Here is a 23967-nt window from a genome sequence, read left to right as displayed (position 1 = left end):
TGCTCTTACAAATTTAGAAAGTTGATAGAATAATAGGTTTTGCATTATCATGAATTTCCTGAAGGATGTGGAGTCTTAAACTCAAATGTATGTCATTATTTAATGACTTGAATCCTCAGCTATTTGCCAGAAGAATACAGAATTTTAGGAGGAACACACAAAAAATATGAGGCAAAAATCTGGACATTCTGTGCAAATCTTTACAGTCAAGAGGTATGATCAGGGAGTGTGGAAGATTAAAGTGTAGATGATTTTACTACATGATGCTGAGATGTCATAAAATCACAGGATTATAGGCAGCTACCAGGCTAATGGCCCTAGGGCCCTTACAAGCCTAGCCAATTTCTGCCCTTATTTCCACAATCAGCACCTACTGCCCCTGTCCAAGAGAGACACAGGTGGAATCCCCAGAGGGAATTTTTGGTTACCCATCCAGTTATCCAGACTGCTCTTGAAGAGGGCCAATGTGGTGCTCTGCTTTACATAAATTGGGAGTCTGTTCTGCAGGTATGGTAACCTCTAGGAGACAAATCTGTCCCTCCCATTAGGTTTTATTAATGTCACATACCAGTTTAAGGTCTTTAAATTGAGTAACCCATTAGCCATTGGACTTATGGATATGCAGCATTTCCAGTAAAGCAGAGTCAGAGATTGCCTTATAAACAAGGCAGAGATTGCCTCTGAGTAGTTTCTATGAAATGGAGTAAAGTGACAGTGATTTCAGCCGATCTACATAGGAAAGATGCTGAAGACTTTGGATTCTCCTTGTGAGAAACCTTTGTGGTCTCTCTAATTGCTGTAGGTGCTTGGAAAGGTACATACCACAAGGGGCATTGTAATCAATTATTGGCCTGATGAGGGAAGAGTACAGGGAGGTTATAACTTCTTTTTTTCTGGAGGCAATGCCTTTACTTATGAGATGAGCAATATAGAATGCCCTTCTTACCACTGTGGAGAAATGGTGATCAAAGGCAAGGTTGCTCTCAACCTGTGTGCCCAGGTCTCTCATCACTGAGTGCATGCTTAGGGTGTTTCTATTGATGTGATAGTTAGCTGGTACATCGCTCATCAAAAGGGATGAAAATACATTTTTTTGCATTGATTTAAGCCTGTGACTTTGGCACCAATCATTTGTTTGTGTAAGACCATCTTGTAAGATATTTACATCGTTTAGTGATTCTATGACAACTCCCCATTTGCAACCATCAGCAAACTCTGTCAGCCACAGATCTTTAGTTTTTGCTTGTCCTTTGGAGAAATAGTTTCCAAACAGTAGAGGTCCCAGGACTGATCCCTATGGAATACTACTGGTTACAGGTCTGCTGTTGGAGGTAGATTCCCCTATTTTGACTGTATGTGTTCTATTGGTGAGCCAGTTAGCAATCCACCTAATGATATAAGGGTTGATAACTAGCTGGGTGAGTTTGTCAATAATGCCTGACTGGGGAATAACATCAAAAGCTTTGGCCAAGTCCAGGTAGGCTGTATGCAGAGATTTCCTCTCATCCAGGGCTCTGGAGACTGTCTCAAAGTCCACCAGGTTTAACAGGCATGATTTCCCTTTGATAAATCCAAACTGAGTAGAGGTAAGTGTTTGGCGATTACCTATATCTTTGTTGATAAAGTCCATGATGATTCACTCCATGGCTTTACAGATAAAGCTAGTCAGCCTGATAGGTGTACAGTTCCTGGGGTCAGTGGAAGCACCACCTTTGTGCAAGGAGATAACAATGGCCATTCTCCATTCAGCTAGGATGAAGCTGGTGCTTAGAATATGACTGAAAAGAGTGCCCAATTGTGTTGCTAGTTCTTGTTGGTGCCCATGTAGGACACAGCCTGGGATGTTATCAGGTCACATAGATGCTGTGTTTTTGGCCTTAGAGAGGGCATATATGACCTGCTCTCTAGAGATATAAGGTGAGGGACAGGTGGAAGAAATGTCATGAGGTATGTGTGTTTGGGGATAAAGGAGTGAAGTTTTCACAGAACTTGTCATCTAAAAGGATTGCTATGTCCACAGGCTCAGTGTATGTAGTAATATTAACTACCAGTATGATGCACATCTGGGTCTTATCTTTTAGGTTATGGATGTAACTAAAAATAACTTATGGCTGCCCTTAGTTGAGCACATTAATTTGGATTTGTAGTTTGCTTTGGAGGACTACACAAGAAGTCTTATTTGCTTGTTTAAGCTGAGAAGGGAGTGTTTCCAGTTTAGGGCATGCTCCCCCTTACTTTGGACAAAAATTTCTTCCTCCTAATGTAAAGCCAGTTAATGGCCATTGTCCACAGGGCAGGTTTGCTCTTCCTTGAAGAGCTTGGTTTGGTCCTATCAGGTAAGGCCACGTCAAAGCAGTAATACAGGTGTTGGTAAAAAGCATTGGTGTAGGACTCAGCAGGATTGCCAGTTCCATTTGAGGCAGGTGATGCAGAGAAGCTATTTATATCATCCCTTAGAAGGATATAATCTGCTTTGGAGAAGATTTTTTAGTTTAGTTACTGCTGGAGGGGGTCAGCTGTGATAGTTATTTTGAATGAGACTGATTTGTGGTCAGATCTGACAAGAAAATACCTCACAGTGGGGGTTCTACAGTGGTCCCCCATATTAGTAAGCACCATATCCAGGATTTTGGTGCCCCTAGGTGGGTTGTCCACCAGCTGGTCCATGGCATTGGCGTTAATGAATATGAGGAACCTCTGGGCAAGTGAGTTTGAACATGAGTAATTTACCCAACCAATGGATGGGTAATTAAAATCATCCAGACTCATAGTGCTCGGATTATCTTGATAGATTCCAGTAGTTCCAAGTAGGCAGAGCGGGTGCCCTGATTCATGGAGGGGTCCTGCAGCTGACAATGACTTGAACAGGTGTTCTACCAGCAGTTAGTTGCTCCTGAAGTGTCTCCAGGGAATCACACTGTTTAGCCAATATGGAGATGTATTTACTGTTAAGGAATATTGATACACCTCCTCATTTAGTTTTCACACCTTCTCTTCAGGTGTAACCCAGTATGATGTGGGTGCTGTCCACAGTCTTGAACCAGGTCTCCGTGACAGCACAGATGTCAGTGTCTTTCAAGGTGAGGACTGTTACCAGTGAGTGCAATTCCATGGTAAGATTTCTAGTGTTTAGCAGCATAACCTTGAGGTTGTTTTTTGATGAAATGTTTAGGTTGGGAACTTTGTCCTTGTGACATTGCCTAAAAAAGGCACTATGGGGATGAGAAAAGTGGTGCCTGTAGCCGAAATCCCAGGGGTGACAGATGAAGACCATCTCTGGAAAAGCACTGAGGTCCATAAATCATGTTGTCTCAGACCGACAGAAACTGGATCCCCATAGAATGACACCAGAACAAAGCCAATTATTGAAGTCAGTGATTTTCTATTTATATTGAGGTATCGGCCTAGGTGAGATTAATATGCTGGTCAAGGCTAGGGACATACCTGCTATGACACATAATCAGAGATCTTGATCATCTCTCCCTTCATGTAGTCCAGGGAGATACATCTCAAGTTATTCACACCAGCATATACTATGACTGAATCATAATGATACTTGCTATTGAGAGACTTGAGTGCCTGTATGTTCTGATGAATCCTGGCACCAGGAAGACAACTGACCATGACTTTCTCCTTGTTCAGATAGTGTGGGTGATGTCTGTGTGTCTCACTACAGAGTCTCCCATGACTGAGATATTTCGAGTGGATGTGTGTTACCTTATTTGCTTTGATGGTGAGACATCTGTGCTTGTGTCATTATGTGTATTGTGTGTTTTGGGTGTTATGGATGGTTTAGTATGTATGTGTTTTGGAGGTCTCTCTGGTGTTTAGGTAGATTTTTTCTGAGTACCTGCGCATATGTTGGTCTATGTGTATGTTGTATGTCATGAGTAGGAGTGGTAGGTGGGCTGACAACCCGCTCTTTTTTGCTGTCTGTTGCATGAGAGAGCTGTATTTCCAGATTCATAAAGTAGGTGCATCTCTCACAAATGGTGCAGAAATGATTTAGAAGTAAGGAGTTGTCAGTGTACATAAGGCAATTGCTACACTGCCTCAGTAGACCCATGTCAACCGGGCTGGTAAGAGAAAAGGTAGGAAACTGACAGTCCATGGTCCTAGGAATAATCTCATTCTGGCTATAACAGCTGAAGAGGGAATACATCAGGGGAAGGTATTACTAGGTTTCAGCATGAAGAGATCTGGTTTAGGTAATATTTGTGAAGCGAGTGAGCATGTGTAACCAGCAATCCCTCTGAGCAGTAGTGCTTGATGCTGTGCAATGCACAAACAGGCACAAGCAAGTACAAACTGGGTCAAACACAGGGCGTTTAAAGCAGAAAATTAGGAACAAGCCAAAGTTCAAATTATCCAATCAAAATGCCCTAAACAGAGCCCTTCAACTATAACTCTAGGTAGATCAGTCAAAACTGTACCATCCTGTCACAAGGGTACAGGGTGGCTCTCCAGACAAAAGATTAACTGATGTTCAAGCTCCAAATGTCACAAACTATACTAGATTCAGCAAAAACCTGAACCTAGGCTATGCTATTGTTTTTTAATTGCAGCAAACAAGTAAAATGAACAAAACAAGCAGATGAACAGTAATTACAGTTGTAAGAGGAATTCAATCAGCCGACAATTTAAAAAAAATGCAGTAAAATGCAGTTGCACAGTTTAAACAAACTTGGAACAAATGGCTCGCTGAAAGCTGAAAATACAAGCACCAGAATTGTACTTAAAGGAAAATTCCCTTAAAAACTTTTTTTAAAATCACTGCTTGTAAATTTAAAATCCAGTCCTTGTATTTATACATAAAATGATGAATGCTTTCATATTTTTATGTAAAAGACTTCATCAAACAAACAATCAAATTACACTCATGTTTGAAAAGTATTTTAGACCAATAAAAATCATTTAATAAAATCATGTGATTTTTCAAACATTCCAACAAGCTCCACCCAATTCATAAAACACTTGCTTCATAGCAGTTTACAAAATTTGAATGACACACTGTTGTGAGGTTAGCTTAGCAGTCATGTTATTCACCCGACAAGCAAAAGGTGCACGGTTTGACTCTCGTCTGGGGCAAGCCACCAGGCTGCAGATGCCCCATGACAGCACCTAGCTCAACACCACCCCATAAAAGGTAGCTATTATAAATATAAGTTCAAACTTATCATTGAATATTGCTCCTCAATAAAACCATGTTAAATACATTTACTATCTCTGTTGAGCCCTTAGTTTTAATAAACAAGCTATTGATATATTTTCATTTAAACCTGGCTGGAGATCAGCATTCAAATAAAGTTGCCAATACAGTTCAGGCTTTTCATGGGTTAAAGTCCAATGTCCCCCCACCTCTTTCGTTCACTGAACTTTGCTCAAGTATGATGAAATTAAAACAATGGGTAGGGTTTTGCTTTACAAATTTAAACAGTACACTTATATTTTTCTGTTTTTAATACCATAGCTATGTTCATAGAATCTCTCCCTGAGTCTTATCTATGTCTTACTAATGTAAAAGCATGTACATGCTGAACAAAGGGCACAGTACACCACACATTTTGTGTTGCAGTCAAAATGCCTATAATTGTGATTTCACGGGTGGAGATAAGCCAATCTTTCTTAACAAGAACATGTTGACATTGAGGGCAGTTCCCACACTTGAACATTCCAGGGTTGTTGATGTTGTTAATAATTACCTTGGTTATACTCAACCCTTTTTTGAACAATGCCTTTAAATTCTTCCCCCTTTTATGTACCACATGTGGACATGAGCCAACATTTTTGATTATCCCCTGTTCACTCCTTAAGATGGGTCATTTTTACCAAAATGTTCTTTGTTGCCATACTGTCAAGTGAAAAAGTTTTTAAGGGAATTTTCCTTTAAGTACAATTCTGTTGCCTGTATTTCCAGCTTTCAGAAAGCTGTTTGTTCCAAGCTTGTTTTTGGTGTTTTGAATTGTGATTAGACAGTTTAAACAAACAGATATGCAGCAAATATTGTTTTACCTAATCAGAAAGTGCAAAAATACATTGAAAATAACCACTTATATGTCTTTGTGCATGCCTGAAGTTGATGGTACACCTGATGATGAAACATGTAATGGTGGTGTGTACATAGCTGTCATGCCAAAGTATAGAGACACTGCATGGCAAGTGTAGTCATTGTACCTTCACGTACAAATCATTCCACTTGTCACAAATCACATTAGCAGCATACTGACATATTTCTTCACAGGGTCAGCACCAGAATTATCCAAAATCCAACATTTCAACATAAGGACAAAATGAGCAGTAGCAACCAGACTATACCCAAAGTATCTTTATTAATACAGCAAAATTAAATATGGTCAAATCCCCAGACCAGTTGTGCAGTTAAGAAACTTCTTATTCAGCAGCATTTCATCTCAGCATCAGAAACAGAAGCATCCTGTTGTTCTACATGGCAGGCTGTTGGTGGCAGTGTCAATGACGATGCCATGACTCTCATATTCACGGCATAGCCTAAGGACAGAGACACAGCTGCAATGTATACTGGCATGGCCCCCAAGCCCACAGCAGGTGGATAACTCTGTAGACAGTGACATATGCGTACAGACTAAACAGAATGAGGACATGACATTACAGGAGAGCAGAACACCACACAGCTGAAATCTTGCTTCTTGTGCACAGCCTGACCTCTTGATGAAGTGACTACCCTTGCCAAGGTAGCAGTTCCCATTGACATACTTGTGCACAGGAGTGCCAGGAAAAGACATAGTTCACAGTTAGCTCTAGTCACAAGGCAACGCTTTGGCTGCCCAGCATCATATGTACTAGGATATAGTTCAGGTCCAGGCTATTACCACTGAGCATTGTAGGGTATATGCAAGGAATTTCCCCGGTACTTGGGAATTAAGGTAGCTATGGCACACACAGGATCTATGTCAGCCAACATGGGCACACTTGTAAAGATTCACCAGACACACACTGCGAAGTTAGCTGGACATAGAAGAAGAACTGCCCACATACATGCTGGATGAGTTGTGCAGGCACCAAACCTATCTCATGAAATTGCTGTTAGCACCCATGTAGAATCACACAGGAAGACAGACAGTCCTTGTCTGTCATCACAATATGTAGTAGAACATTTCAGTCAAGGTGTAGGTCCCAGAGCACTGTTAGGTCAATGTCAAGAGCTTCCCCTGCATCCTGTAGATTCAGTCATCAACGCAACCCAGCATCAAGGTCACATGTTAGCATGTGCTCATGATCTATGGGACCAATACCCATATTAACTTTGTGGAGACTGTGTATAACACCTTCCAAATATAACTTACATTTTCAACATCAATAACACAGACAGTACTCTTCCAGCAGTCACTTTCCTAGGGCCAGTTTTGCAGTTCTTTCCTTTATCTTTAAAATAGGAAACAGAAAATACAGATGCGTCTGGGACAGGGTGGTACTGAAACACTCCAAAGTAGATCACTGGAAGTAATGGACTTAGGTCATTAGCCTAGATTTAAGGGGGTAGCCTGCATCACCTGGAAAACTAAATGAGGAAAGGATGCATAACAAAAAAGATGGGTGATTATTCAGGACTACCTATGCCAAAGTAACGTTAGAAAAAGTGTAAATAGTTTGTACCTAAACTAGGTGACAATGAGGATCCTACTTTGCAGGAAGAAATAGTATAATGAGCTTATGTACCAAATGTAGGAATTCCAACACAGCCAAGATGCTGAACAGACATGTTGGTGATGCACTTCCATGCATCACACAGTACCTGGGAGATGATGGAATAGTAGCTCTTCCTTTTCCACTACCCCTATGGTCCACATAGTGCTCTGATAAAAACATGGGTGACATTTATCCCACCAGCAACTCAGGAAAGCATGACATTCCATGGAAGGCATACATGTTATTAGCTTAGTCTTGAGGTGACACTAGAAAACAGAGGTACTGACCTATATGTGCCAAGAGTATGTTAAAGAAATGCTGAAGTATTCTCAAAACACCCAGTGTGCACACGTCTTCAAATGAAAGGTCCTTGCAGCAGGAATAGCGAGAGTTATACATATCTTGGTATCCACATGTATAGGAAGGCCATGCATATACCTGTTCTCATCTGTAACTCAAACTCAGCAAAGCCCACACTGTGTCCCTCTCCACTCCAAACCTGCTCACAAACTTCAGATGGGTTGGCTTATGCCCATATTTTTGTCTTCTTGACTAGCGATTATCAGAGGGTGCATTTTGCACTGGAGCAACTGAAACAAGCACCTCAGAATGTGAAACATCTAAGCTGACAGTCTAAGCAAGCATCTCCATAGATAACAAAGTGGATAGAATAGGTGTGATATTTCTCCTATAATCCTTATGTGCATGGCACAGATGCACATAAAAAGTGACTATGAATCACTCAAAGGATTTCCTAAGTTACAGATTACAGTCACAGATTTTTCAAACATTCCACATTTACATCTTATTGTTATCATTTGCATAAGACTTGTTAGATTGTGTCAAGGAGCTGTGCCTAAGCACCGCTACTGTCTCTGAATTGCACCTTTGCTACACTGATGCACAGCATGCACAAATACCGGCTGCACCAGAGTGTAACACGTATGAATAATGCCCCCAACATCAGGTGCTCATACTCCTTTTCATACCGTTTAAGGACCTGGGTACATGGGAGATCCAAGTCTGCCATTTTCTAATCATATCGACCAATTGGTTAATGATAATTATAGAAACAGAGGTTGTGTAAAAACATAGAAAAAGTCTAGGAATCAGAAATGATGAAATCATTGTTTGTTAGTTATATTCATCCCAAATATGAGTATAAAATAATAATATGGAAATCTTATGGAAAACAGGTATGAGTAAACTAGAAAAAGTAAGAAATATACCAAAGGCACCTGTGGATATGAAAATATAAGTTATTATAAAAGACTAAAATATCTGAACTTTTACAGTGTTTCATACAGATATTTAAGAGGAAACCTTATTCAGGTATATAAGCATTTAGATACAACTTCCTCTGGGAACACTTGGAGTTATCAAAAAGTAGTAGAAAATCATCAGACAACCTATGTAGAAAATTCTTTAAGAATCAGAAGTGTGTTACTGGCTGTCTAAGAGACTCCTAAATTACATTAAAGCAAGCACTAGTTTAGATACTTTTAAGAACAACCTGGACTTTTATTATGGGAAAAACTGTTTGGTAGATTGTTAATCTAGGACATTAATGCCCATGCATGTAATATTTGTATGCATGTATGTATGCATGTAAGTCACCATTAAAACAAACAAAAAAGAAATAATGCAGTGCTTTCAGACATATCCTTGTAATGAACTGAAATGTGTGTAATTCTAAATTTTGTAAAAACAAGTACCAAGTCGGTTGGTCAATCCAATGCAGTAAAATATCCAAAAATCATGACCAAATTCTGCAAGCTAAAAGAATTTCCTTTATTCCAACAAATAACACAGGTACTGAGTACTTTCACAGAAAGTATCTGCTTCTTCAGGTGATAGCATTTGTACTTTTCATCTAGCTGTTTTTATACTTACTAATTAATACATTAATTGAATAATTATCTAGTTAAAAATCATTAACTTTTAAAGGTGTATTTCTTTATAAGCTTCAAATATGCATACTCATATAAACATAGACATAAAAACAGAAACAAAGCACATTAAAATACTAATAAAATGTTTAGTATATTCACTTAATACAATTATGTAAGTGATTTAATTCAGGTTTAAGAGAAAATATTTCATTGAGACCTGGGGGGGGGGGGTACATGCATTAAAGTGCAATATCCACTTATTTTCCTTTCTTTCAATATAGTTCTTGATGTCTCTACCTCTTCTTTGTTAAAGAAACATTTTCTAAGATTAAAAATTTAAATACATGCTGCTCATTTGTGTTCAATATATGTGTGGTTTTATAGTCAACTTGTTCTTTAAATGTTAAAAATGTGGTGTTGCTCTGTATTTCTTCTATAAATTCATTTAATTGACACAATGGACCATCACAAATGAGAAAAATGTCATCCAAATACACTTGTAGAATGACAGATTCTTATTGATGTATTTATTGGTTGCATCCATAATGCTGTCCTTTTCCCACATACTCATGACTATATTTGCATACGTATTAGCTAACGATGTTCCCATAGCTACTCCTGACATTTGTTTATAGTATCTATTTCCAAACATGAACACATTATGTTCTAATATTAGTTGTAATAAGTCACATATTAAATCTAGTTTTAGATGTTTCAGTTCAATATGAACGTCTATATTTCCTAATCATCTCTATTCCTAGTCATTGGGAATGCAAGTAAATAAGGAATTAACATCAAGTGTGACCAAGTAGCAAGTAGCTGCCAAATTATTTTCATTCCATTCAAATAATTCCTTTAGAAACTCTGTGCTGTCCTTGATAATGTTAAGAGATGTATTTAATAAACATTTCAGTTCTGATTCTAAATATTTAGATACAGCTTCTGTTACCCAGCCCCTTGCTGAAACTATTGGGTGCAATGGTGGTCTTAACATATCTTTGTGAATTTCTGGGACTCCATAAATAATTGGAATCACTGGTTTCTCTCTATATAAATATATATATATATACTGTTGTTCTGTAAGCAATTTATTTTCATATAGTTCCTCTAGTTTATTAGCAACTATCTGTTGGATATATATAAACATAAGTTCTTCTTATACATGCATAGTCATTAGTGTTTAACATAGCTAGCATTGTATTTTCGTAATAATCTTTATCAAGTACAACTATCCCCCCTCCCTTGTCAGCTGGCTTTATAATAATTTGGTCATTCTGTTGTAAAGAGTCTATAGCTCGATATTCCATTTCATTCAGGTTATAGAAGCATTTTTTATGTTTCTCATGGAAAAGTATATATATATATATATATATATATATATATATATATATATATATATATATATATATATTTATCCTTTTCAAACATTTTTTCAAAGGTACTACTTCTATAATGTTTGCTACTTCTAACATTAGATTATTTTGCTTGCATACAGGAAAAGAACCCATTTAAATGCAATTTACATGTAAACAGTTTAAAATCTGTAAGCGTTTTTGAAATATCCATACTGGTTGCAGGTACAAAAGTTAAGCCTCAGTTTAACACTGCTATTTCACTTTCAGTTAGCTGACATTGTGATATATTAAAAACAATGTTTTCATTATTAATACCTGTTTGAAAATGTTCTAACTGATCTGGTTGCTTCTCTTCCGTTCTCGTTGACTGTATGAATGTTTGCGTTTCGGTGGTAGTGGAAATGGATCTTCTTTGTAACAAAAAATTAGAAGCATTCAAATTAAGTGGCATGGTTGTATCTACAGGATCCAAAGCAGATACTTGATTAGCATCAACTGATGTACGCTCACCAGATGCTAATATCATCTTCATTGCAGTCTCCATTGTGTTACAGGCATGATCAGTTCCTTTCTCTCCTTCCTGCACTCTAATTGTGACGTCTCTCACTTCACTCAATGGATTTTGACTGGTTGATGTCTCTGGGTTCTTCTCACGATCATTTTGGGTCTGCTTTCTCGGCCAAAAGAACACATTGCCTGCTTTAAAATCATTTAAATTACATTTTAGTTTTCGTTTCTTCTGTTGCACAAGCATGGCTTCAAATTTAACTGATTTATGGAGTGTTTCAGTTAACAAAGATAAAAATATGGCATTTTCACTTAGTTCATAAAGTTCAGTATATAAAGTAAGGATATCTTCCTTTAGCTGCTGCTCCTTTGGCTCAAAAAACTCATTCATAAGTTTCATATACTGCATAGAAAGATTCAAGTTCAATTTTGCCATTGATGTAGTAAGTCTGTATATAAATTGCCATATGCTGGCATTTTCAATATACGAAGAACCCTCCCCCCCCGGTCTCAATGAAATATTTTGTCTCAAACCTGAATTAAATAACTTACATAATTGTATTAAGTGAATATACTAAACATTTTATTAGTATTTTAATGTGTTTTGTTTCTGTTTTATGTCTATGTTTATATAAGTATGCATATTTGAAGCTTATAAAGAAATACACCTTTAAAAGTTAATAATTTTAACTAGATGATTATTCAACTAATGTAAGTATAAAAAACAGCTACATGAAAAGTACAGATGCTATCACCTGAAGAAGCAGATACTTTCTGTGAAAGTACTCAGTACTTGTGTTATTTGTTGGAATAAAGAAAGTTCTTTTAGCTTGCTGCATTTGGTCATCATTTTTGGGCACACAATTCTAAATTTCAAGTGTGAAAACAGGCTCTACAAAAATAAAACTGTAATGTGCCAAATATAAATTTCAGTCCTACTATATTATGTTAGTACACTGGGTATATTAAAAAAATTCATAATAATAGCAAACATAACCTAAAAATCATTTAAGTTGATAAAGTAACAAATTATTTTCATTCAGAAATTTGGCCTTTAACTCATAACGCTCAACATTCTAACTCAAAAATGTAGAACACTAATTAATACCATTCAGTATTACTCAGCATTATTTATACTGGATATTTGTTAAAATATATTAATAGTGAATGTATTCCAATTTCCAAACCCTTTTAACATGGAACAGTGAAGAGACAAAATGAGGGACATTATCCACAATGAGGTACTGCTGAGAGCTGGGCTTCAGCTTATGTGTGTTTACTAAATAAAGACATTTAGAAATGCTAACTAGTTTCTGACCTGGCTCTTTAAAAGGTAGAAGTTCTGACAGCACAAAAGCTTGGAATTCTTAGTGATGAAAGCAAATGTCATTCATCTGATGGCCAATCACAAAGCAAGCTGGACCTAAGAAGTCAGAAGGAAATCTAAGTTAACTTAATTATGTTTTCTAGATTTGCTAGGGCACACAAAGCTTTCACTCTCTCTGGCAATGAAGTAAAACAATTAACAGTCCTTTCTGAAAATGAACCCTGTTTGCACTTAGAAACTGTAGATTATTTTCAAGTTCTAATAAAACACTTACCAGACATAAGCCCAGATCTAATACCAAAAACTAACCACAATAGCTGAATCCTTACTTCAACAAGCTATGTAACAAAAGAAAAAAAGTTATGGCCAAAATCAGAAAAAGCAACTCTCAAAGAGATGAGAGCTCTGATTCAACTAAATAAGAAACTAAGAGGTCCAATAAAGTTCAGTAAGGCTAAATACAATGTCAAGATAGCCTCTCAAGCTAAGGACAATCACAAAGCCTTCTTCAGCTATATCAGGAATCTTAAAGGTAATATTTAATAGTGTACAGAAATACCCTACTACCCCTTGTAAAATCCCCTCTAGCATACCCTCCCCCAACAAAGCAGTGTGTCTGTAATTGTCTATGGAGCTTTTCTCCATGAGCCCCCACTGAAAACGGGCTCCTCTTGGCCCAGTGGACTTCGCCACTGTACTGTACTATACACAATCTGTACTGCAGTTTGCAAAAAACCTTATATCAAATATAGTCCCACAGTTACTGCTAGACAATTGTTTGGTCTTCAACACATGTTTACAATGGCTGCAGTGGCCACATGGCATACAGCCAATTAGCTTATCCCCAGAAATGGAAATTTGAATCATGTTCTGGTGTGGTGGTTCATGATGATGCTTGTAATGATTAAATAAGATCCTAGATTCTTCCCTTTCCTAAACGAAAACTTGCAAGTGTCAGCTAGATGTTGTGACAAAAAATTATCTGTTAAAAGGATATTACAATGTCATCTGATGGCATCAATGACTCTGTTGGTGTTCCTACCATATGTGGTGATAAACCGTAAGGTGTTGTTTTTATGTTGCAATTTCTGTTTATATTTAAGAAGGTCCTCTCTATCCAAACTGGCAGCATAATTGCTTGTCGTGTGTACATAGCCCATGCTGTAATCTCGTTCCTGAAACCTATGAGCCAAATCTTTGTGAAAGAATTTAAATGTGTTTTCATCTGAACAGACGTCTCATCCTAATAAATTGAGACTTGGGAATATTTTTTGTGATATGGGCCGGATGAAAGCTGGATGCATGGAGTAAAGTGTAATATTCTGGGTATTTACGAAATACATCAGTACGTAGGGTGTTGTCATCATTCCTACAAATGAGTACATCCAAATAAGTAATTTTGCATGAGTGATAATTGATGGTAAATTGTAAATCCCAGTTGTTATCATTTAGATACCCCACAAATTCCATGCGGTATTCAACATCAGACCTCCACACCATTCAGCAATCATCCAGGTACCTACGCCATATATCAATTTCCCCCAAGTAAATATTATGTGTAACATCATAAATAATTAGACGTCTTGCATTATATACAAATATACCACACTGGACAGGGTTTGAAGCCCTTGAATACTGGTTACAAAAATCAGGTCTATACAAACCCGGCTTTAACACTTTCCTTATCTGTCTGATGGAACACGTTCTCACCAAGAATGTTTTCTTCTATGGTCAACAATGTTACCTCCAAGTGCGGGGGTACTGCAATGGGGGCATCCTTTGTACCCATATATGCAGATCTGTAGATGGCTTACATAGAGGAACACATTATATACACGGTAGTTTTTTTGCAAACTGCAGTACAGATTGGATTATATATCTGGTTACTTGTAGCTGCCATGCATTTTATATAGGACAGACATCCAGACCCCTCAGATTACGTATTTCTGAACATGTTAGTGATGTCAAATGTAAAAGGATGAGTAATGCCCTATACAAACACACTTTAAAACATACCACAGCAACATTTCATTTTACTATCATTGATAAGATAGTAGGTGATAGAACTAACAAATCTGGCTGGCAGAGCAAATTAAATGCTAAAGAGAAAAAATGGATAGTAAAGTTAGGTGGATTGTTCCAGCCTGGTCTAAATGAATATTTATGAGCTCACCAATTAAATTTTCTTGACTAATTATTTGTATCTGTATATAAGGACTACAAGATGTTTGGCATACTAACACTGATGAAGGCTAGGTTAATTCCATAGCCGAAACCTGTCTGTTATTTTCTTGTTTTCCATTAAACAATTTTTACACAGCTCGCAGTTGCTGGCTCTTGCTTTTGGTTTGGTTCTATTATTGAATACCCTTTGGTATGTACTGTAACAGACACCTGGCTCAGGGTCTCCATACATGTCTTATATGAACAGACTGATGTCACTGTCACTGTACTCAGTAATGTATAGACTGCTTAGAGTCAACTTATATCTGATTTACAGGGCTGTCTCTGATGCAGATCTAATGACAATGCTGCACATCCGTAAGTCAAATGGGACTAGAGTCACTCGTTCTAAAGACCGTGATCTAGTTTCTGATATAAATAGGACATGCTAGAGAGACAGATACGTCTGTCAGAGGTTGCCACTCCACTGGAATAGGCTTCCAATCCATGTCAAGTAGAGCACCTCCATGACCCTGTTTAAGCGCAACCTAGACAACTAGATGGGAAACTGTAAATTTCTGCTGGGGATTGCCCCTGCTTCTCTCCTGGACATGGGCAGCCCTTGCTAGAAAAATCTTGGTCATAGATGATATCTCTTATTTACTATTATATTGGGATTTAATGGATAGGCTTGTACAGACCTTGGGTCAATAGCCTAGTAACATCCTATGAACCTATATGGGTGGACCATCAGCTGACCCCAGCAACTACAGACCAATCAGTGTGACAAGTCTAATATCGAAAACCATGGAATTAATTTTTATGGAAATGATCAATAAGGACATTGGTAACCTGAAAAAAAACTGGACCCATCTCAGTTTGGCTTTGTCAAGGGAAGGTCTTGCCTATTTAACCTTGCAGACTGCTTTGAGGGGGTCACCCTGGCTATGGATAAGGGGAAATGGTGCATACTTTGCCCAGGCATTCAATATAATACATTAATCAGATATTGTTGAGTAACTCAGAATTAGGTATAAATCCATATATAATTTGCTTGATTGTCAGGTGGCTCGCAGATAGGACCCAAGAAGTCAGGATCAGTGAGACCCCCTCAGCAAGAGACCGGTCACCAGTAGAGTACCCTAGGGCTCTGTGTTGGGTCCACTCATATATGGTATCTATTTTTCGAAAGTCAAGGCTAATATCAAAGGCCTCTTGCTCACCAAGTTTGGAGATGACTGTAAGTTGAGAGGTATCATAGATTCCCCCCGTGACACCAACATTCTACAACAGGGTCTAACAAAAACAAATGACTGGTCTGAAAGCCATGGATTAAAATTCAATGCAAAGAAATGCGTTGTAGTGCCATTTGGGAAAGCATTCACCCAAGCTAACTACTTCACTGATAAAACACCCCTAAGAGTTGACCTCATAGTTAGGGATCTGGGAACATACGCAGACAGTCATCTGGCATTTGACCAACACATAGCCAAGACAGTAAGAAAATAATTCTGTGTCACCCAATTCATAAGCAGGGGTATGGCATCCAAGTCCAAGGAAGTAATAGTACCACTCTACTTAGCTCTTATTAGACTCATCATTGAGTACAACGTCCACTTTTTCATGTACCTAGCCAGGCCCTTGCAGCAGTTGGAACGCCCTCAAAAGTTTCTCACTAGGAGAATCCAGGCCTTGTCCTACACAGAATGCCTTAAGGTTTTGTCTCTGTACTCAGTCTCCTGCAGGTTAGCAAGAAGCGCTCTATGCCTACCATATAAGGTGCCTTCAGGTCCAGCACTGATGGAACTCTTGCACATCCACAAGACAAACACCACCAAAAACACTTGATCCAAGGACCTGAACTTTGTCTGCACCATAAATAGAACCTACTGGAGGGACCGATATAGGTCTCAAAGGATCCCTGCACTATGGAATAGTGGATACATGAAGCAGAGTTCATCCCTGACCCTGTTCAAAAGAAACCATGATCACTGGACAATTAATCCCCAACTAACATACCCCTACTCACATAATCCTTTGCTACCTCCTTACTATTATACCCCATCATATAGGCGTCAAAGGAACTCTGGGATAAAACTGGGTTGGGCTGCACAGCTGGGCTTGTAAAGACCCTGATTATCAACAGCCTAGTATGAACCTATGAACACTGGGGCATATGATGATCTCATCGCTACCCCAGTCTTTTGATGAAAAATGGACCTTTCAAAATAAATAAAGTTATTTAACAAAACACATTCCATAAAATCCCTTAAAATGTTAATCATACACATACATGATGTTTGTTTGGTTCTGCTTAATGTTCATACTTCATTGTTACTTAAAGATATAGTTGCGAATTCCCTAACATACATGGGTTAAGTGAATGGTTCACAGAAGAAAAGTGAAAAAAATTCTGCCATGCAGATAATCTGGTGAGTAGATTGTGCTTAAGAGAAATTCCAGATAGTTTAGTATTGTTTGAACTCAGTAGGGCCCTGGAGATTTACTGATGCAGTTTGCAATAAGAGTGAGAGATCCTTAACACTGTCTTAAGAGGGTGAACAGCATACCTCTCAACTGTCAAGATTTTCGCAGAATGTTCAGATTTTTGTCTCACATTTTTTCTCTATTCATCATAAGACTTGTGGTTTTCTGGCAAATAACTGAGAATTGAAGTCACTAAATAATGGCACAGACTTTTGTTTCAAACTTCATAGCTTTTAAAAAATGCATGTTAACAAAAATTATGTTATCTTAGCATTTTTACAAGTCTATAAGAGCGATATTTAAAGTCTGTCCCTATTTCTGGGTCTTTGTCACCCATTGTTTTAGGACCTGTCCAGATTTAAGATGTTGAGAGGTATGATGAGCAGTCAGTGACCACTGTCCACCATATTAATTTATTAAACTGCATTTGTTCTATAAAATGCTTTACTGCAGTTTTTTTACTGAATTTCAAATAAAGCTGTAGCATGTTGATTTTACTGGTCTGACAAATAAACATGTTAGTCACTCCTCAATTTGGTGTAGTCTTTGTGTCCAGGCAGAGGTTCATGAGCAATACTCTTTATGTATCTGCAGATCTCACTGCTACGCATTACACTTACACATTCCCTTTCAGTTCTAGAATGCTTTTATTTTCAGAGAATGGGTGACCTGTAAATCAGCACCCTGAATGGAAAATGAACATTCTCTAGCAAGGTGTTATTCTACAAATAATGCCCACTGAAAAACGAGTCCTCTGCTTCACTGCAGCATATTCAGCTGCAGTGGAGTTCAGACTGAAAGAAAGCTAATGGCCACCATCATTTTACACTTGTTAAGCAGAGCTTCTGCTGTTTAACAAGTGTAAAATAAAAAAATAGAAAAAAAGGACGTGTGTGAGTTTATGCATGCACGAGAATGAGACCAATCGTGGTTTACACTTGCTAAGCAGTGCTTCTGCTGTTTAGTGAGTGTAAAATGAAAACAAACGTATAATTAAAAAAACAGAAGTGTGTGCTTATTTTTCTGTGTGTGTGTGTGTGTGTGTGTGTGTGTGTGTGTGTGTGTGTGTGTGTATAGGTACTTGCATGCATGAAAGCCAAGTGTGTGTGTGTGTGTGTGTGCACATGCGAGTGAGCACACAAGAGAGATATATCGATCCAGCAGTGGATGCAAGTTATTTAAAATTAAGAGGTATGCATACCTCTCAACCTCTTAGCTCAAGAAATGCAGATAATGTCTAAAATAATGTGGGGCAAAGTCTCAAAGGGCCATATCTTAAACATTGCGGTAATACAATTAGAAAGTTGGTGTAATAACACAATTTATGTTAAATGTGTTATCTGAATGATATTAAGGTCTGAAACTGTAATATACTTCATTATTTAATGACTTGAACAATGATTTGCGAGTAAATCCAATTTTTATGAGGAAGACACCAAAAAAAAATGAGGCAAAAAATATGGACATTCTGCGAAAATCAGTACAGTTGAGAGCTATTGGTATGAAACTTGTAATGGCTGGCATTATTAACTTACTACAATCTTGTGTTTTTAAAAGCACTTATGTGCATGTGTGTGTGGGGGGTGCGCGCTTGTCAGAGAGAGAGAGACTGTATGTAGACACTAAATACTTAACCAAACTTTTTTAGATGTAAACTACTTCCTCCAACAGCAGTTAATATACTACACAGCAATATTTAAATCATTAAAAGGAGGAATTATTTCACAAATATTAAATATATATATATATATATATATATATATATATATATATATATATATATATAGATCTACTTGATATGGTTGACATTTCAGAACGTAGAAAACCATATGGCTGAGACCATATGATCGACATTCAAAATTATTATTATTATTGATTGCATATGATAGTTTTGAACCAGAATAGCATATCTGGAACAACCTAAAGCAGAAAACAATATTCATTAGTCTTTTAAAATTATCTTCATCTTTCAAGTAGTCAAGAAGTTTGTTTAGCTATATAGGGATCTTGCTTGCTGCTGTGTGTCACAGCAGTTAAAATAGTGTGCACACTAGCCAAAAAAAAATATACATATATATATATATATATATATATATATATATATATATATATATATATATATATATATATATATATATATATATATATATATATATATATATATATTTATATCTCTCTCTATATATATATATATATAAGCGCTACAGAATCCTGAAAGCCCGAAATCCTGACACCAAAATCTCGAAAGTTCAAAATACTGAAAACCCAAAATCCTGAAAAACAGGGTATCAACACTTACTATATTCCAGCACAACTACATACAGAAACATATTACCCTTTAACTATATGCAGGATGGAAATGCCCCCCACACCCCCTGCTACTTAAATGGGTCTACATCACGATGTCGAAAGCCGACAATATCGAAGATGATATTGTCGGCACCACAACATCGAAAGTGCAGATAAATGGAAGGGGGAGATTTCCATTTACCTCAATGTAGTGTGGTCCCGGAGTCGGAATATTTAGGTGCAATCTCAGAGTTGATATATTTAAGTAGCGGGAGGTGAGGGAGGTGAACCCCCCCCCCCCCGCAAGTGCAGTGCATGGGGGCTTGCTCTCCTGCTTATACTTGGAGAAGAGTAATATGGTTTGTGTTTTATTTGTTTCTGTATGTACTTGTGCTGGAATATAGTAAGTGTTGGTATTCTGTGTGTTTTCAGTGTTTTGAGTTTTCATTATTTTGAACTTTCAAGATTTTGGTCTCAGGATTTTGGGCTTTCAGGATTTTGTAGCGCTTATATATATATATATATATATATATATATATATATATATATATATATATGTTATAGATACATACACACGCATATGTCATACAGCATGTCTTTGGGATGTGGGTGGAATCCGGAGCACCCGGAGGAAACCCACGCGACCACAGGGAGGACATGCAGACACCGCACAGAATGCACTCCAGCCGAGGATCGAACCAGAGAACTTCTTGCTGTGAGGTGGCAACGCTAACTGTTGCACCATCGCGGCCGCCCTTCAAAGATATATTGCTATCATACAACCTAAGCAATATTGCATAAGTTATTCAATTCCTGCCTTTTTTTAAACAAGATACACCTTTATTAAACCATCACTTACTACAGAGGCAATCATACATTTATATAAATGAAAACAAGCCACACAGACACAAACCTAGTTACATGCATTTTACATCATAAACCATACTGACACACTCCCATTTGCAAATATTATACATCAATTATAATCTACCCAATCTGTCCCACGCAAATATTACATAGGCCATACCTCTCAACCTCTGAGCTCAAGAAATCTGGACAAAGCATAAAATAATGGAGGGACACAGGCCCAAAAATGGGGACACATTTTAAATATTGGTCTTATGAACTTAGAAAGGCTTTTGTTAATATTCAATTTCTGAAAGACATGAAGTCTGAAACTCAAATGTAAGTCATTATTTAGTAACTTCAGTCCTCCATGATGTGCCAGAAGACCACAAATTTTATGAGGAACTGACCAAAAATGTGAGGCAAGAATATGGACATTCTGCAAAGCTCTGGACATTTGATAGGTATGTACATAGCTCATTTAAGTCCTGCTGTCTTTTAAACCTCATTTCTCCCTTGTATGTATTGCTCCCACGATTCCCATTGTTTTTCTATGTAGTTTGCTCCTACCCTTTTCTAAAGATCTCAGTTCCAGGTGTTTTATCCCTGTTACTATATTCAGTACTTCCAGTATAGTTGGTTTAAATTTTGATTTCCATTTTCTAGTAATTGCTTTTTTGGCAGCCACCATTATAAGACACAGCAAGGCCTTACCATGTCTAGGCAATTCCGATTCTGCATCATAGCTCAGAAAAATCATAGCTCAGAAAAATCATCTCCCCTCGTCAGACCAATCTGCCCACCCAGCATACTCGACAGTGCGTTCCGCAAGGAATCCTTAAAGTCAGCCAACTCACTGCACTTCCAGAAAATTTGTTCCCAATTATCGCTTTATTCCCCTTCACACCTCCAACATTTGCTGTCTGTGACTTCTTCATGATGGATGCTATGAAATAAATAGATTGTCATCTTCCTCTTTATGACAATATAAAAGCAATACAAGGAAAGATATTTCAGGGTATAATAAAATTATAGCAATCACTGTTCCCTTTTTGAACCCTATTGCTACAAATACTTTGATCATTGAATGTGTCTCATTTTCACGCACATGACACTGACTAAATTCTTCTTGAAAGTGTAGCTAATATCAAGATCAGAATGTACAGCTAGCTGCTATAGTGCCTTTGTATTATTTATTTCTGTCACAATGGGATTGTAAGGTAATGCCATTGCATGGCTGTTTAGATTCTGTGGCACAGAAAATTAGCTTGGGAACATTTTCCAGCATGTATTTCATTTTATATTTCATTCACAGAAAGGCTGAGAAGTAAATATGCTTTTATTCTTTAACAGTGTCAGTATTGTGTGAAGTGTAATCACTTACTACCCACTGAAATAAATAGGTAAGGATAATCCAAACTCTCATTAACGTAACATCAATCACAATGCATCACCGTTTCCTGAAGTAATCATCTTCCCTTCCCTATAACATGACCTGGAAAACTGGCAGTTAAAACTGGAACAGTTGTTTTTCACTTTTTGAGTTGTTTATATGGGGGCCGCTGGTTCTCTGTGTTGGCTGCTACTTTCACAAAGCTGTAGGAAATCAGTTTTCTATGTCTGGGAGTCTGTTCATAGCTACAGGGAAACTGTGAAGCTGATTTGCAAATGCTGTATTCCTATTTTTCTATCAAGGGCACTTCCAATCATAACAGTGAATGCCTAGTGCTATCAACTGACTTTAGCAATCTTTCGGGCACCACATACCTTACTGCCAGAGGTTCATTAAACACACTGCCTGCTGATTTACGGTTATTACTTTCTCAGCTTTTAGTAGGTAGGCTGGGTCATAAGGTAACCGGTAGACTTTACAGCATCACGCTTCTGGCTGCACTTGTCAGCGAATGTTCAGAGCTGTCAACTTCCTGTCCTATCACTATTATGCGACAGCAACAGAAATCCTGCAGTTCAGCTAGTACCTGTGAAATGGAATAATCCTGTCCTGAAACTAATTAAATAATCCTCTCTCTGTGACTAATACATAAAACAAAATTAAAACATATTATTATTGTTTCTGGCAACAAAAAATTTGCAGTTCAGCTAGTATCTGTGAAATGTTTTAATCACAACTTCATACCGGTGAAACAACCCTCTGTCAGTGACTAATAAATGATTATAACATACCTTTAATTTTTCTATAATATTTAAATGACTATTATTAGCGCATATGTTATTGTTTAATTTAAGGAGGCTTATTTATTGCTGACCATATGAATGAATAAAGAAAGAAACAAGACTAAAGAGATAGGAACTACTTATTGCAAAGTAAAGGAGAAGATGTGTTTTGTAGGGGTTAAAATAAGAAACACATAAAGGAAATCATCTCAGCAAGAATGAAGTAAGCATTTTCATATAACAAAACGTGAAAGAGAAATAAGTATTTTCTAAGCTGACCTATATCAGTTCAAACACAGATGATAAAAACCTGAACACTGTGTGAAATTTCTCTCCATTGTCATTTCTGTATAATAATATCCAAATGGGTTAAAATAAGGCATTTTCATACAAAGCAAATAAACCAATGGCAATACTTTTGTTTTTGTTTTTATGTCCATTTCTAAGTTCATTTCACAACATTGCACTTTTGAGCCAGGTGATTTGAAAGGCTTTTCTGCAGAATTATTTATATTAGTGTCTAGAGTGGCAGAAGAAACCATTATTTTTGCACGTATTTGTGATCACGATCACAGCTGCATAAAAGGAGAAGGAATCTGTATTCATCTTCCTTGCAAGGCAACGTGATAATTAGGAGCATTTCCCATGAAAGTGACACACATGAAAGGGATTGCAGATGAAAAAAGTATTCACTTTTCAAAATCTGTTGTATTAAGGCAGTTAAGGATATGATGCAAAACATCTTAAAAGAGAAAAAAAATAAGCAAAACAATGGCATGACATCCAGAATAGAAAGAAAAGGCCGCTGCAAAATTGAATGAGCAGAATGTTACAATTCAATGCAGAAATCATAATGCATACTATGTCTGCATGATGGTGACAAATTCTTATCTGTCTATGAAGTATCTATCAATACATCCCATGCCACTTTTATATATACAAACATTTTTGTTATTGACTTCGTCATACTGGCTGCTCACTGGCAGAATGACCGATGCTGGAATGGAACTGACTGCTCCAGTCACTGACGTTTCTAGACTGTAGGTGAATGGAACATCATATACATGCTGGTAAGGTGAGGGAGAGTTTGGAAAACTGATGCAGACACATCCAGATACAGTAAACTCTCAGTTAACCTGCACCCATGGGGATTAGCAGATGCTGGATAACTGCAGTTTCTGGTTGCTTGCGAGTTACTATTAAAAATAGGCCTGACTAATACTGTACCCTATACTATTTGTTTGGTTTGACTTGTTGTCAG

Source organism: Protopterus annectens, chromosome 13.part0 (genome assembly GCF_019279795.1).
Source record: "Protopterus annectens isolate FY-2018-M chromosome 13.part0, PAN1.0, whole genome shotgun sequence".
In the NCBI taxonomy this organism is placed as follows: domain Eukaryota; kingdom Metazoa; phylum Chordata; order Ceratodontiformes; family Protopteridae; genus Protopterus; species Protopterus annectens.
Note: the sequence above shows the minus strand (reverse complement) of the source record.